The 14,256-nt window shown below is 41.2% G+C and overlaps 1 protein-coding gene across 1 annotated transcript in view; it reads right to left on the reverse strand.

The window, feature by feature from the left end:
* Positions 1-14,256, reverse strand: part of LOC122613188 — a 77,786-nt gene that overhangs the window by 48,515 nt on the left and 15,015 nt on the right. Inside the window, exon 3 of the mRNA XM_043787237.1 lies at positions 4,484-4,529. The gene's annotated coding sequence lies outside the window, so the exon portion shown is untranslated. The remainder of the gene's footprint in view (positions 1-4,483; positions 4,530-14,256) is intronic.

Below are 14,256 nucleotides of genomic sequence, written 5' to 3' on the forward strand. Positions count from 1 at the left end.
TCCTTGATGCGGCCGCTGTGCGTGGCTCTAATGCTGGGCCCAATGGCCAACTGCTTAGCACTTTTATGGCCAACAATTGTCAAGTCTCTAAGGGGCAGCAGATTGGTTCCACGGCAGCTTAGAACGGCTGCACTGAGAGAATTATGTAAAAGCCATTTAAAGAGCTAAATGTTAATATGTTAGTTTAAATCTAATAATGAAAATCATTAAGAATATGTTTAACTTACTGAAAATAAACTTTAAGATAAACTAAAATATACTTTCGAAGTGATTTCGATGTTGATTGTTTAGTCATGAACTGCATAATATTTTCGCGCTGTGTGCACTGCAAGAAAAGCAAGGTCGCATTGTTGTCTGGGGAGAATCAATTTGAGACTTAAATGCGGATGGCTTTCCGTTTTCTGCTCGTCAGTCGCATCACGTCACGTCACGTTCTGCGACTCATGCTCTTGGGTCGTCAGTTTTTTGAGTGCATTGCCGCTGCCCTTTAAAGGGTTTTGCCCATGGATGTTGCTGCTGCAGTTGCAGATGCTGCTGCTGTTGTCATTGTTGCGGCAGCTGCAACAGCAACAGAGAACAACCATTGTTGGCACTGCGACTGTGTCTAGTTCTACTTTTGGGCCTTTACATGCGCGGCCGTAACAAAAAAGGTGTTAAATTCAGCCCATGGATTGGCCCAAGCGAACTGCTGGCCAAAAGCCAGAGATGGCCAGAGAGGGCCAGCGTTGGAGCCCAAGTCAATGCACTCTAAAGAATTCGCTGGCTGGGCAGAAGGACATTTGCAGCTCCAAACTTGGTGGCTGAAGCACCTCAAGTGCTTAAAGCGAATAATCCAAACATTTAAATGAAGTCAGCACGATGAAAACATCAAGCGAATACAATAACATGCAGATTTAAGTGTAAACATCTGTGAGCTATTAAGCCAATTAATTAACTGGCTACACAATTTGTTGGCCTGGCACATTTTGGTCATTTCGCTCGACGGGCTGTCAAGTGGAAAAATGCCATTTAATTCGCCACAAATTGTGCATTGTTTTGGGCCTTAATTAAAATTGTCTTTTGTTCATCTTCGTCTTCATCTGCCTTTCGACTATTTTTTTTTTTTTGTTTTTTGCAGAACGGAAGCTGACAATTGACCATTAAAAGAAGGCAAAAACAAGCAAGATCTGCTAATGCGATGGGGAAAAACTTTCACTCAGCCGAAATGTTTTAATTAAAAATGGCAACAAAAAAAACCCACACACAAAGCTCGAGAAAGAAATTAATTTAAACTAGATATTGTGTGTAACCGGTTGGGAGTTTGCATTTGCAATGCTCAGCTGGAAGAGTGAAATTTCTCAAACGCGCCTTCAGAACCCATTTTTGGCATTTAGCAGTTCATTAGCAAGATAGCTGCAAAATATGCATAAAATTAATCAGATGGTACCAAATATGGACCACAAAGGCGGAAAGTGAAAGAATACAAAATTACACGCGTGATTTGCCCAAAAATGGTAAAAGAAATTTGCGAATATACATAAATATAATGAAATTTATTTATTTTTATATTTTAAAAGAGATGCTACTCTAAATAATACTTAAATATTATGTTGCAACTTCAGGTGGTTTAAAAAATTATTATAAAATATATGCAACTTTATTTAAAATTGCCATGTATTTGACATCTTTAATGGTATGAAATTATATGAATTAAGAATGAGAAAATCATTGTTTGCTGCTGTTTAAAAGAACACTTAAGTGGATCACACGCTTAACAATTCCCGTTGGGAAATATTAATTGGGTTTAATGTGGTGTTTTTGTGTCACCGGCCAGATAAGAATCCAAAATTAGTTAACTCAAAGTGATGAGATGAACTCCAGCAGGAAAATACAAGCGGCAGCCATGTGACCCTCATTAAAAGTGAGTTTCATGTATTTATTCCTTTGATCTTGCAGCGGCGACCACACAAAAACTGCGGAGAACGCTTTTGATTATTTTCACAAGCGGTTTCTCTCCGCCATCTTAGCCTTTTGTCTTGGCCCCAAAGTCATGCATAATGAGAACCTGATGTATGGCGATATACTATATACTGCCCCGTATATATGTCAATTACAGCACGATCTTTTGGCAAATTCGCGACACATCGCCAGTGGGTCAGAATTCTCAAGTCTGACGTCTGAGCTCGGAGCTCTGATACCGATATTTATGTCACCGGCGACAATAAATTTGTCAGCTTTTTGTTAACCGTTAAGTAAACGCAATGCATGATTTGTGTTTTGTAATGAGGGCGAGTGAGTGAGTGAGTGAGTGGCGGCTCGAAAAATGTCGAACGAATTCGAATCCGAATCGGAATCGGAATCCGAATACGTATCTGTATCTGTATCTGTATCCGCCGACGAAGATGAAGTTGAAGCTAAAGTCTCGCAGTCGAGGAGTGAACGAAACGGGTTTGAGTTCAGTTCATAAAATATTCATGATATGCCAAATGTTTGCTTTCATTTGACTTTTTGATTGTTTTTGTTTTGCTTGGGTTTTTGTTTTTTGCTTTTTGCCAAACGAAATTGTTCAAGATTGAGTCATGAAATATGGTTGGGACATCAATATTCAATAGGCAAAATAATATTGATTACTCGGAGACAGTAAATAATTTCCATAATTCATTTATAAAAGAGGAATAGAAAATGTTTTACTAGTGGGCTTGTTTTTGAGCTCACAAATTTAATTCAAATGTGTATTATACGTGGGCATTGTAATTAACCAACGAAAATGATTGAAACAAACAATTTGAAGTGTGACCACAAAAGCGGCATTGACCATTCAAGTGCTCAAAATTCGATGGCTCTCAACACATTGTTTCGATCACTTTTGGGATGCAGTGGCAGCAGCAGCAACAACACCCATTGTATTAACACCAACAACCACAATGGGAGCATTACCAATGGCAATAGCAACACACCAATTGCCTGACCTTCAGTGGGCCACTTGAGGCACAGCTTCTGCAGCTAAAACTCGAACTCGAACACGAAGTTCGCTGGCTGTCAGCCATTTGAGTGACTGACATGCAACACTAGCAACAGCACTAGCAGCAGCAGCAGCAGCAACATCGCAGCAGCAGCAACAATCCACAATAGCGTGCCACAGACAGCCGAAAACACCAATTGGTGTCAAAGCAACAAAATGCTACCGAATTGCAACTGCCACAGCAATGGGAATTTCTCGCTGCCGAAATTAGCAATAAATCAAAGATTGCGAGCTCGGAAGGCGGCTAACTAATTTCACTAAAGGGAAAATGCGCTGCACGAAGAAAAAATTATAATCAAATAGCAAGAAAATGGTTATTAAAAAATACATGGTTTTTTAGAATTAATTTTACATTTACAGAATACATAAATATTTACAAACAAGACATAATGTTATAAAATAAATTGAAAAAATGCGTATTTGTTGGGATTTTTTTTCCCTGTACATCGTAGCACTTTGCAACCGTTTTGGGCTGCCGAAAAACGCGCAGAAAGGCAGCGAAAAGCACTTGGAGATTCGTGGAGCTGCCCACGCCTCTTCAGAGAGCAACAGCAGCCCGCCAGTCACATAAATAAGTCACCATCAGAGTCAGATTCAGATTTAGATTGAGAACGAGCGACGCTGACGCCGAGCGCACACTTGGCCATAAATCTCGAGAAGCGTGGGCAGGTCGCAGCCCCCTCTATCCTCTATCCACTATCCCCAAAGCCAAAAGCCCAAAACATCCAAAACGAGACAGACGTAAGCGGCAAATGGGGCCACGCCTCATCGAGCATGTTGGCCAAAAGAGCCGCAGATTGAGAGGTGGCATCAAGTGCGTATTAAACACTCTGGTAGAGCCATAATCAAGCTAATGCCATCTTATGACTCAACTCTAAAGCATCTCCTTTGCGGCTAATGGCAATAAAAAGAAGAGTGAGCATGGTAATATTGGTTGATAATCTGTTTATGGTCAACAGAACTAGGCCTCATTACCATATGAGCCACTGCGAGCTGTCACAAACATACATAAGTAAGCCAGAAAGTTGCCGTTAGGCCAACGCACTTAGCGCCAACTAAAAGCGATGGAAATTCAGAAATTCACTCGCAGTGGAGCATTGGGGTATGCCCCCCAATTGACACATTTGGCACAGAGCAAAGCGTTGCTTTCTGGCGCCGCATTTGCATTTATTTTTAATAAATCGCAAGGAGTAGGAAGACATGCTCTCGAACTCATGCGAAACCAGTGCCAAATGGGAATGTCTATTAAATCGCTAAACTAGATCAAATTTCTTCTAAGCAAACATAATAGTTATACATATTATTATTATTATTACTGTCGCACTTAAGTTATAAATTCATACGCTTTTGGTTTATATAAGTTTGAGCACATAAAAGCACATGCTAAAAGTGTAAAAACAAAGGCTTCTAGCTTGATTGCCGTTCAATATTTGCAAAAATTAATAAACAAATAAGCTCGAGTTTTGTTGATCCCCAACTTACCCAAGCAAACACGTCGAGATGCGTCAAAACCAGTTCGGAAGCTTTTCTGTAACGAGCAGAAAGGGGTAAAACATATTTTTTAGTAATTTGCAAGGTACTAAATCAAAATTCTAACAAAATACTTCAACATTTATGGGGCATAAATCTGGTGGGGAGTGTGTTCAGAGTAAACATAAATTGATTTATTCACCAAGTCACGTCGCAGCTTCGACTCAAATTATCACTTGCATCTGATGTACGAGTTGTTAGAGCAAACACTTTCCATGACAAATTCGAGGTGCTCATACGAGTATATAAGTGCATACGTGTGCATATGGCAACAATGGTCAGCACATGTACTACATACACACACTCGTACAGTGGCTAGCTTGTTAACTCATCCAAAAAGTAAACCACATTCTTGAAAGCATTAGAAACTGAACCAAAAAAACTGAAAAAAACTGAAAAAAAACTACTGGCCAAACAAAAAGATGGAGCCATGAATAGCCGCAGCACAAAAACATGTTCAGCGCGTGTAGCTGCAGCAGCAACATCAACTTAAATGGCAACAACACGGGGGGTGGGCGTCTGGGCGATGGGCGTGGCCGGAGTGCAAAATGCAAAACAACATTGAAGACGAGAAAATCTGGCTACTGTAATTTGTCTGCCCACCAAAGACACGACCCCCTCGCCTCTGCGCTCCACCGCCGAATTTCCAAGCCCCTAAACTTGGTTGTTGATCGCGTTTGGCCAGCCGGTTGTTGTTGCTGCTGCTGACTTGGTCCGGGCCAGTTTGCAATTGCTGCTCTACTTTTGAGTGTGTGCTCCACCACCCCCTCCACGGCCAGCGCCCCTGGGCCGCCCCTCTACCCCCGCTGCCCCTCTTTTGGCCGCTTGTATTTGCTTCCTAAAGTTGCCGGCGTCGTTGGCCGCCTTTTGTCGCTGAGGTCAATTTTTATGTTGCAGCCATTTTTCAGAGACACAGCTACAAAAAGAAGTAAATAGAAAAATTCGTGTTCCTGCACTGCTAGAAAATTACTATCTTATCATTTAAATTTATTTCTCTAATTTGTAGAACTAGCTAAGCTAGATATTTCATTCTTTTAGACAAGCACCAAAAATAAAATGTATTTATGCCAACTAAATATTATTCTCTCAGTGTAAGCTCTATTTTCCAGTCTCAGTTTTAATAACTTAAGCCGTTTTTATACCTCTTTTACGGAATCTGTATTTGCGCTTTATAGTAATTGTGCACTGTTTTTACCGATGTTTATAACTATTTGAGTGGGTTTCTGATTTTCCTGGGGCTGTCCATAATATTTTAGAGTTTCATAAATGCAGCGGCAAGTTGTCATTTTTAATTTTACAGGATATAAATGTGGTCCATATTCCACCGAACAAGCTTCTTTCTCTTCCATTTTCTATTTTTTTTGTATTGTACATTTTTTTATGTTGTCTGCTGCACTTAAAGTTACGTATGAGCATTTTGTGTAGGTCTAGTTTGCTAGCTGCTTTTTGCCACTTTTTCTGGCTTTGTTGCAGACAAACTTTTTCAACTTGACACTTGAACCGAAAGAACTCCAGCCGAATGAACACTCGACTACAAGAGGCGGCCTCGATGGCCTGACACTTTCAGTTGGTAATTAGTTTTGAGGCCATGCATGTAAAATGCAATTTTCCGCCGAGGATCTGAAGGAGAAGCTGCTTGAATCGCATAACCGAAGAGCGGCAGAATTCACTCAACTGAAATGATGAATTTCGGCTAGACAATCGATGGCATAATCTAGCATTGAATAAGTTTTTCTGGTGCTTTGTTTACTGGCAACCTTGAACTGTTGCAGACTGAAACGAGGATTGCAACAGTGGCTGAAGTGACTGGCAAATGATTGGGCCAGACTTTCGAGTGTCTGTCAATCAAGTCGAATCCGAATTAAATCATTGACAAATAACAATAATCAGTAACAAGGCTGTAACCTGCTGCTGTTGATTTTCCTTATTGTTGCATGCCACATGCAATGTTGCTGCTGCTACTGCTGCTCCTGCCGCCCTGCAGCAATGAAAAGTGAAAATTCTTGGCTGGCTGCTGAAAACCGAAAACTGAAAAAGTTTTGGCCCACCGGCGGGGATTCCAACATGTTTTCCAAACAAATACGAAGAGGCGCCCTTTCTCCTCTTGTTGATTGCAAACTGTGCCGTCGTCATGTGCCACATTTGCAGTACTTGCAGTAAGCTGAAAGTAAAAATGAAGCCCAGTGAACTGAAACTGAAACTGAGCATGCAGCATAAATATGTGAATAATGCATAAACAACTAGAACACATTGCACTGGCAACAGCAACAGTTGCTGTGTTGCATGCTCACATCGCAAAAGCAACGCAAAAACAGCGCACACAAACAAAAAACCTCGAAAAAGATTGCTCAACTGCAAAAATAAATATGAACATTTACTGGGAAAAGTTTATGCACAGGTAATTAGAGCCAGCAGTTTTTGTTTGCCACTGCTCATGTTGAATGCAACTGCGAGTGCCTTCCTTATTTGCACCCAAAAACAGGAGCGTCCAGACTTTGTTGCCACTTTAATTAAATTCTTCGGCGGGGGCAGCGGATTCTTTGGCCACAAACAATTTTCAAATGGTCTTTGTGCGCATTTTTCCATTCATAACATGAAAGGTAGCCGGCAAAGTAGCAAACTTCAAAAAGAAAATTGCCATACAATCAAACGAATCGTACACACTCTTGAAAATAGGGAAAAAACTAATAAGGCCAGGTACTTGCAGCTATGAAACTTGTGCTCCAAGTTCAACACAAACTTATTCCAATAAAATAGTATCGTGAAGAGCTTCCATCTCAAGCAAATTGTAATTTGTTCTTGAGATGTCATCCGCTGCCCGTGCTATCTCTAACCCAAATACCTCAATAACGAGGGGCCGGCTATAGGGCATTGGATAAAAACGAAGGGGAGTTTTCACAGTTGCGGACCAGAGTTCATGAAAACAGCATAACTGCAGCCGCAGTTGCAGTTGCAGTTGCAGTTGCAGCTTTCCGCACTCAAAGCCAAAAGCCCAGAGCCACCCACTCGGCGTTGAAGCGGGTAAATAGGCCAACGCGAAGGGGGTTACAGCCAAACAACCAAACGCAGGGGGGGCTGGGGAACAGGGCCCAAGGGGCTCTTGGCTAACAATGCATATGACAAACTTTTGTCAATTTATTAAGAAGCAAAGAAATATGGTTTCTCCCGGCGAGCCAGGCTAACCTGATTCCCAGGAGAAGCCAAGAAGCCAGGAAGCCAGCCAACGTGGTCAGCCGGCGAAAGAGTTTCCTGCTGGATGCTGGTTGCTGGATGCCCTCATGGTAAAAGCCCCCTTGTGAAAAGCCCCTCGTGCATTTTCCTCATGTAACCACTGATACTCATCATCATCAGAAGCAGCAGCAGCAGCAGTTGTTGCAGCGGCCAAGACGCAGTTCAAACAACTTTCGTTCGCATAAATTGTTGATAACAAAGGACGGGAATCAGTGTTGGCCAAACCAAAACTGGTTGCATTAAACGTTTAGTGCACAGTGACAAAAATGGGAAATCAATGAATAAACTTCCAATTAGAAGTGTTAAAATATTCCTTGAATAATTATACGTTTGGTCTTCATTTAGACCATTTATTTTTACTCACACATTTGTTATCTGTTCTTTATCAAAGGCTAAGCTCAACTGTGTATCAATAAGTAATTTAATTAGATTTTTCTCAGTGTTCTGTGGCAGCGGCAGTTATGAATTATGTCAAATGGCATAATTGCCAGTCCAGCTTCAGCAGCTGCTGCACTCGTCGGCGGTTTTTAGTTTTCGGTTTGAGTTTGAGTTGCAGTTCGGGTCGGAGTTTTGGGTCTTGGCATCGCTCTGGCAGGAAGCAATAAATTCTATGCATTGCACTCGATACAATTTGTAGCTGATAGGATGGAATGGCGATGGCGATGGCCGAGATACTGGGCAAACTGGGTCCTATACCCAGCTTGGGGATCGCCAGTAGAAAGATACATAGATGCCCGTAGATAGATGGCTGGCACAGATGCGGAAATGCGAGGAGCAGGCTAATGAACGTGGCTCTCTGCCTTAACGGTTCTGCTTAAATTGTTGGTAATTTACTTTTTCAGCAGCATCGGCTGCTGCCGATCATCAATTTATGCATTTATCGCTATACAGTTATGCTACGCATCTTGCTATCTGCTCCACATAAACATATGTACATACTAATACTGTACTACTAGTTGGTACCCCTTGTGTTTACCCAACTTTCCCTTGCTCGCTGGAGCTTTGCGAGCAGATTTGTACTCTAATTATCAGGCCTCATGAGCTTCAGATGCTTTATGGCTAAGATTTCACACTCACGCTGTTGAGGGTACCCCCCTTTTTGGGGCATTTCCCCCCCAACGGCCCCTGCTCGTCATGCACTTGAATCCGAATCTGAGAACTCGACTGGTGAAAAGTGAAACCGAAAAAGGGAAAACTCTGTGCGAGTAACATGAGAACCCCCCGAAGACTTTTACCCTTTTAACAACAAATGGAAGATGGCCAACAGAGGCGGCACTCGGCACTCGTGTGTGTGTGTGTTTGTGTGTGCAACTCATATTGAGGTTATTAGTAACAAGGTCACTGCAGCGCACACTAAAAAAGTGGGCGGTGTTGGGAGGTAGGAAGTTGAGCTGCAGGCGGGCGAAGTCGCATGCACTTTGGCTCACAAAATGATAATTTATGTCGGCAATATTTGAATACAATTGAAGTTGCCAGCCAGCTGGCATAAGCAAAATTTCAAATTTTCAATTTCCCTTTTACAGCGAACGGGGTGCAATGGGGGGCAAAAACAATGAGCAATCGGAAAATGCACATTTGAAATTCAATGTGTAACTGTAGCTGGCACAAAAGTGGCAGAAAATAAATGTGCACTAGGAAATTCAGTCACTTTTGGCTCAACATGTGCTTTTCAAAATTTTATGTCATGCTCTAAGGCCCCAAACAATGCATAAACATTTTTCTATTTATTTCCATCATCTAAATGTGTTCATGGAAAATGCAAAATATTAATTTATACTTGCAAATGCAGACAAATGTACGTCCAGCTGTTTTCCCCCAAAAATATTTGATTTTTATTTTGCATGTTTATTTGAGCCACAAAACCTCAACATCAAGCTCGCAAACACACACATGACTTCACATTATGACATCAGAGGCGAATTCTCGGGGATTCTTTAAGCCTCTTTTGATACGCAGAATGACAATCAAAAACCCATAATTAACCAAAATTAGCGGGTTATAACATCATAACACAAAAACAAGAAGTAAAGCAGCAAACTGAAAACAAAGGCTGATGGAAAAAACATAAAACATATGAAGCCAAACAAAAGCATAAATTTCGCATTCGATGAAGAGGCAAAAAGAGAACATGCACTATGATGTTCAGCAACGTAGGAATGGGTAGAAAAAATATAAAATATACATGGATAATATAATATGGATAATTAGTAGTTTATGTATTTGGAATTTCTGTTTAATTAATAACATATTTGTTATTAAAATGCGGATTATTTGAATGCAACTTTTAATATTTAAACCATTTGAAATAACCTATTATTTTTCTTATTTTGCTCTTAGCTATAGCTTTACAGAGGGCGTCTCGGATTAAATAAAATCAAAATTGTAGTTAATTTGCATGATTCCTGGGCGTTTCAGAGGAAAAGAAAAAAACAAAAACATCAGCAAGAACAAAGCAAATAAATTATGCTGAGCATTTCGAAAGAACTTTGTGCAACACATCGAGGGGCTGGCCATAACCACCACGACCACGCCCACCATCAAGGCCAAATACCTTCATTTTTTCGCTGTATTCTTTTGGGCTCTGAGAATTTATTGCGAAATTGATGCGGCCGAGAGCTTGTTGCAACAATTTGGCTTTCAGGCAGCTCCGAGACATTGTTTTATATATTTTTTTTCTTGTTGTTTTTGCGCCGAGTTGAAGTTTGCCCACTGACCAAACATTTAATTACAAAAAACGTCGCGACCTGCAATAAATTTCATTCCGCAGTTGCAATCGCCTCCTTTGCCCGCAGGCTCGGCAAATAAATACATAAAAATTGCCACTTTGCCCGCCGCAGCCCTTTTCCCTTTGTTCAGGGGCAAAAAAAGTTGCTGCAGCACTTATCCGGCAGTTGCGAAAAGGATCATCCTTATCCTTGGTCTTAGCCTTGCATAAATATGTTTTTATTTATAAGATGGGCGGCAGGGACTGAAACAAAAAGCCAACTTATTCAAAGCCAGTGAAATTTGTAGCCCTGGTCGGCCTTTTGTTCCGGCTCCCCTCCATCTCTACCCCCCTCTTTACACCCTTGCGCATAAAGAGTTGGCGAAAAGAAAAAATATATAAAAAATATATATATATATATATGTATATAAAACTGAAACTGAAACTTTGTTGCCGCTTCGATGCGCCTTTTTGCCGGACTTGGTTGCCCCTTTTCTGTTGCCTCTTCAGTTAACAGAATTTATTTTTCTCCAGCTTTCCTCCACCTCCCCCCCCCCTCGATTTTCCCCCGCTCCTGCGACTGCAGGGGCAATCTAAGTTGCTGCACTATAGGGAAATTCATGTCGGTGGGAGGAATAACTAACTGATAAGAGTTTTAATCGGATCATCATCAACTTGTTCGCGCAAATTTTTGCTTCTCGCCTTTTCAGATGGCAATATGGATGGTAGAAAAGAATGGAAACGGTGGGGTATTGTTTAATTTTATATATTGTGAAAGGGTTAAAGATAAGAATATATTTTCAAAGAATTTAAGAACGCATTTCCAGCTGTCCTCCTAAAATTCATAATGAAGAGCTCTTATAAACCTTTTAAACGAAAAAAATCATTACTTCGAACCTGTAGAAATTAATTACGAATTTATGAATGAACTTCAACCCCTTGAGTGTCCGACATCCAATCAACTTTTTCACCTCCTTCACATTGTTGTTTGATATGCATTAACTTTCGCTTGGCCAGCCAACACTCACTCACACCTGTTAATTGCATTTCAGCCACAGTGAAATTGTTGCAATATTACAATTTATATTACGAAAGTGACTTACATCACATTGGTTGTGTCCACTCGCCCGCAACTGCCACAAACATCTGCTTCCACCATTCTGGAGATTCGCTGTCCTTGTGGGTTAATTTCGTTTTAATTAAAACACCAAATGTGCAGTGGCAATGGCAATGACAGCATCAGCTCTCAAGGGAGAGTCCTTCGACATGGGAGAGTCCTTCGAAACTCCCACTTCGAAATCCACGTTTTCCTTCGACAAGTTTTGTGCTGACGACGCCCATGCGGCGTATACGTAATATAATGTGCTTGGCGACCATTAACGATTGCTGCTGCCACAGAATTACCTAGGAAAATTCGTGACCTCAGCCAACAAGCGAGCAGCCGGCACTTTAATGCCATTGCTAGCCGAAAACTCCCCGTTCGCCAGTTCTTAGCCACTTTAATCAAGTGCACAAGTTGAGGAGCTTAACTTGGCCGAGTCGCTTTATCAGGCCATGTTGTGTGCATGTTTATGGCCAGAATGGAATGGTGCGGCGGAATACCGAAACACCGAAACAAAGGGGCCAAAAGGGAGCCAAAAACAGCAGACAGCTTTGCATGCCTATTCGCTTGGTTTTAGCCCGATGTCAGCCAAAGTTTCATATGTCATAATTTTATCAGCCAACTCGCTACGTACGTACGTACATATGTGTGATGGCAGCCCTAAAGTGGAAACATTGCGATGCCATTCATGACACGCAGGCATTAAAGCTTGCCACAGACAACTGAGGTGAGATGGGAAACCAGAGGGTTGCGGATTCATTTCAGCAGCCGACGAGAGGAATACTCTAACGTTAGTGGGTAACTGTGGGATGTGTATATATGCAAGGTAAATGCGCTTACATTGTTGTTCAAATGTATATTCTTCTGTTTCCTTGAAGAATTAGAAACTATTAGAAACATTCTATTTACAATATATTTAAAATATATCTGATTGTTGTAAGTAAAAGGCTCAAGGCATTGAAATGGTGCATAGACCCCATTTCAGGGCAGAATGACAGGCGGCAAAGTCAACTCGACTCAACCTCAAGTCAAGTCGAGTCACAGGCAGGTGCACACACACACACACGCGCGCAAACACACACACACACATGCGAGAGTGTTGAGCATGCTAACAGGTACGTTTGCTGTTGACTTTGATTATGGCCAAGGGACCTGGATGGACTTAGGGGCAGGGGACACGCTGCGACTGCCTTGAAGGGTTCTGGCATTTTATTAACTATTAGCTTTAAGCGCCCCAAGTCCGCCGATTCCCCCCGTGGCATACAACACGCAACTTGCAACACATTTCTTCAATTCGAGCGCAAAGTGCAACAGCAGCAGCTATAAGAACTATGAAAAATATTATGTTATTTTTAACACACTGAAAGCGTGTGGAAAAGTTATTTTTAGACGAGTCGCCACGCCACAAAAAAAAAAATAAAGTGGTAATACGAGGAAAAAAGGGGACGATGGAGCGGTGGTGGTGGATGGAGCAGCAGGGAGCAGCAATGCCACAATTTGCGGCAACTTGAACGCTGCCGCAGCGGCAAGACTGTGGCTTTCTCGTATTTTTCTTGGTGGACATTTTCTCCATCGCATTTTCCACTGCTCCTCGACTTCTGCGCTCATGATTTATAATAAATATGGCCAATAAATTGCGCTTTTTAAGTGTATACTTGCTTGCAGCGCGCACAGCTTAACGATTGAAAATCGCAATTTTAATAGAAGAAAATGGCATATTTGTTTAACATATGATTCGGTTGCAGATCAAAAACCAACAAGATATTTTATTCTCTTGCCCGAAATTGAAAATAAAGTTAAGCTCAACAAACACTGCCACAAACACGTTGCACAAACAGCGAAGTAGCAACAGCAACAGCAAAAGCAACAACTGGTGACAAAATGCAACTAAAAAAAGCAGCGAAAAATGCAAACAAAAAACTTCAATAGCAAATGCATTTCGTTGAAGTTTTTAGTGCTGCGGGGATTGCAAAGTGGCAAATCTAAATCGAAGTGTGGCTCGTTGGAAAAACAACAGAAGCACACAGAAAAATTCAATCATAATATTGTCTGGTATATTTTTCGAGCGGCCGAATGCCTTTGATGCTTTTATTAAACTTAAACAAATAGCATCTAAAATAAATACTTTTCAAAATATCAGAGTGAAGTGGATCAACAATTTTTTTCCGTGTACTTGCAGCCGCTATGCTTAACGCATATTAAAACAAACAAAGATACACACACGCGAATGCAATTTCATCGATGGCTTAGAAAGGGGTGGCTGGCATTTGAGGGGAGGAGGGGGGTTTCCAACAGAGACATTGATTTGTTTCCCTCTCAAAGTTCGACTTTCAGACTCCTTGGGGCAGACAACTCACGTAACGCCAAGTTGGAGGTGCAAAAAAAACACATCGCCAACAACAAACAAACATTGAGAAAAAACATAGAGAAAAAATCGCTTGGTAAAATACACACCGAGATTTGAGTGCCAAAAAGTTTTTGAATGGAATTTACGACTCTGCATATTAAATCATTTGGAACACGGCAAGTAGAAATAAAAGAAACGGCTGGAGAATGTAAAATTTATGGGGAGATAGGGCAGACAGCAGCAACAATTGCAAATAAAATATTCATCGGACGGGAAAAACAAATAAAATCCAGTAAAGGACAAACGAGGAAAGTTTATTGAATCGTTGTCTTTTTTTTTTC

Source organism: Drosophila teissieri, chromosome 2R (genome assembly GCF_016746235.2).
Source record: "Drosophila teissieri strain GT53w chromosome 2R, Prin_Dtei_1.1, whole genome shotgun sequence".
NCBI lineage: Eukaryota > Metazoa > Arthropoda > Insecta > Diptera > Drosophilidae > Drosophila > Drosophila teissieri.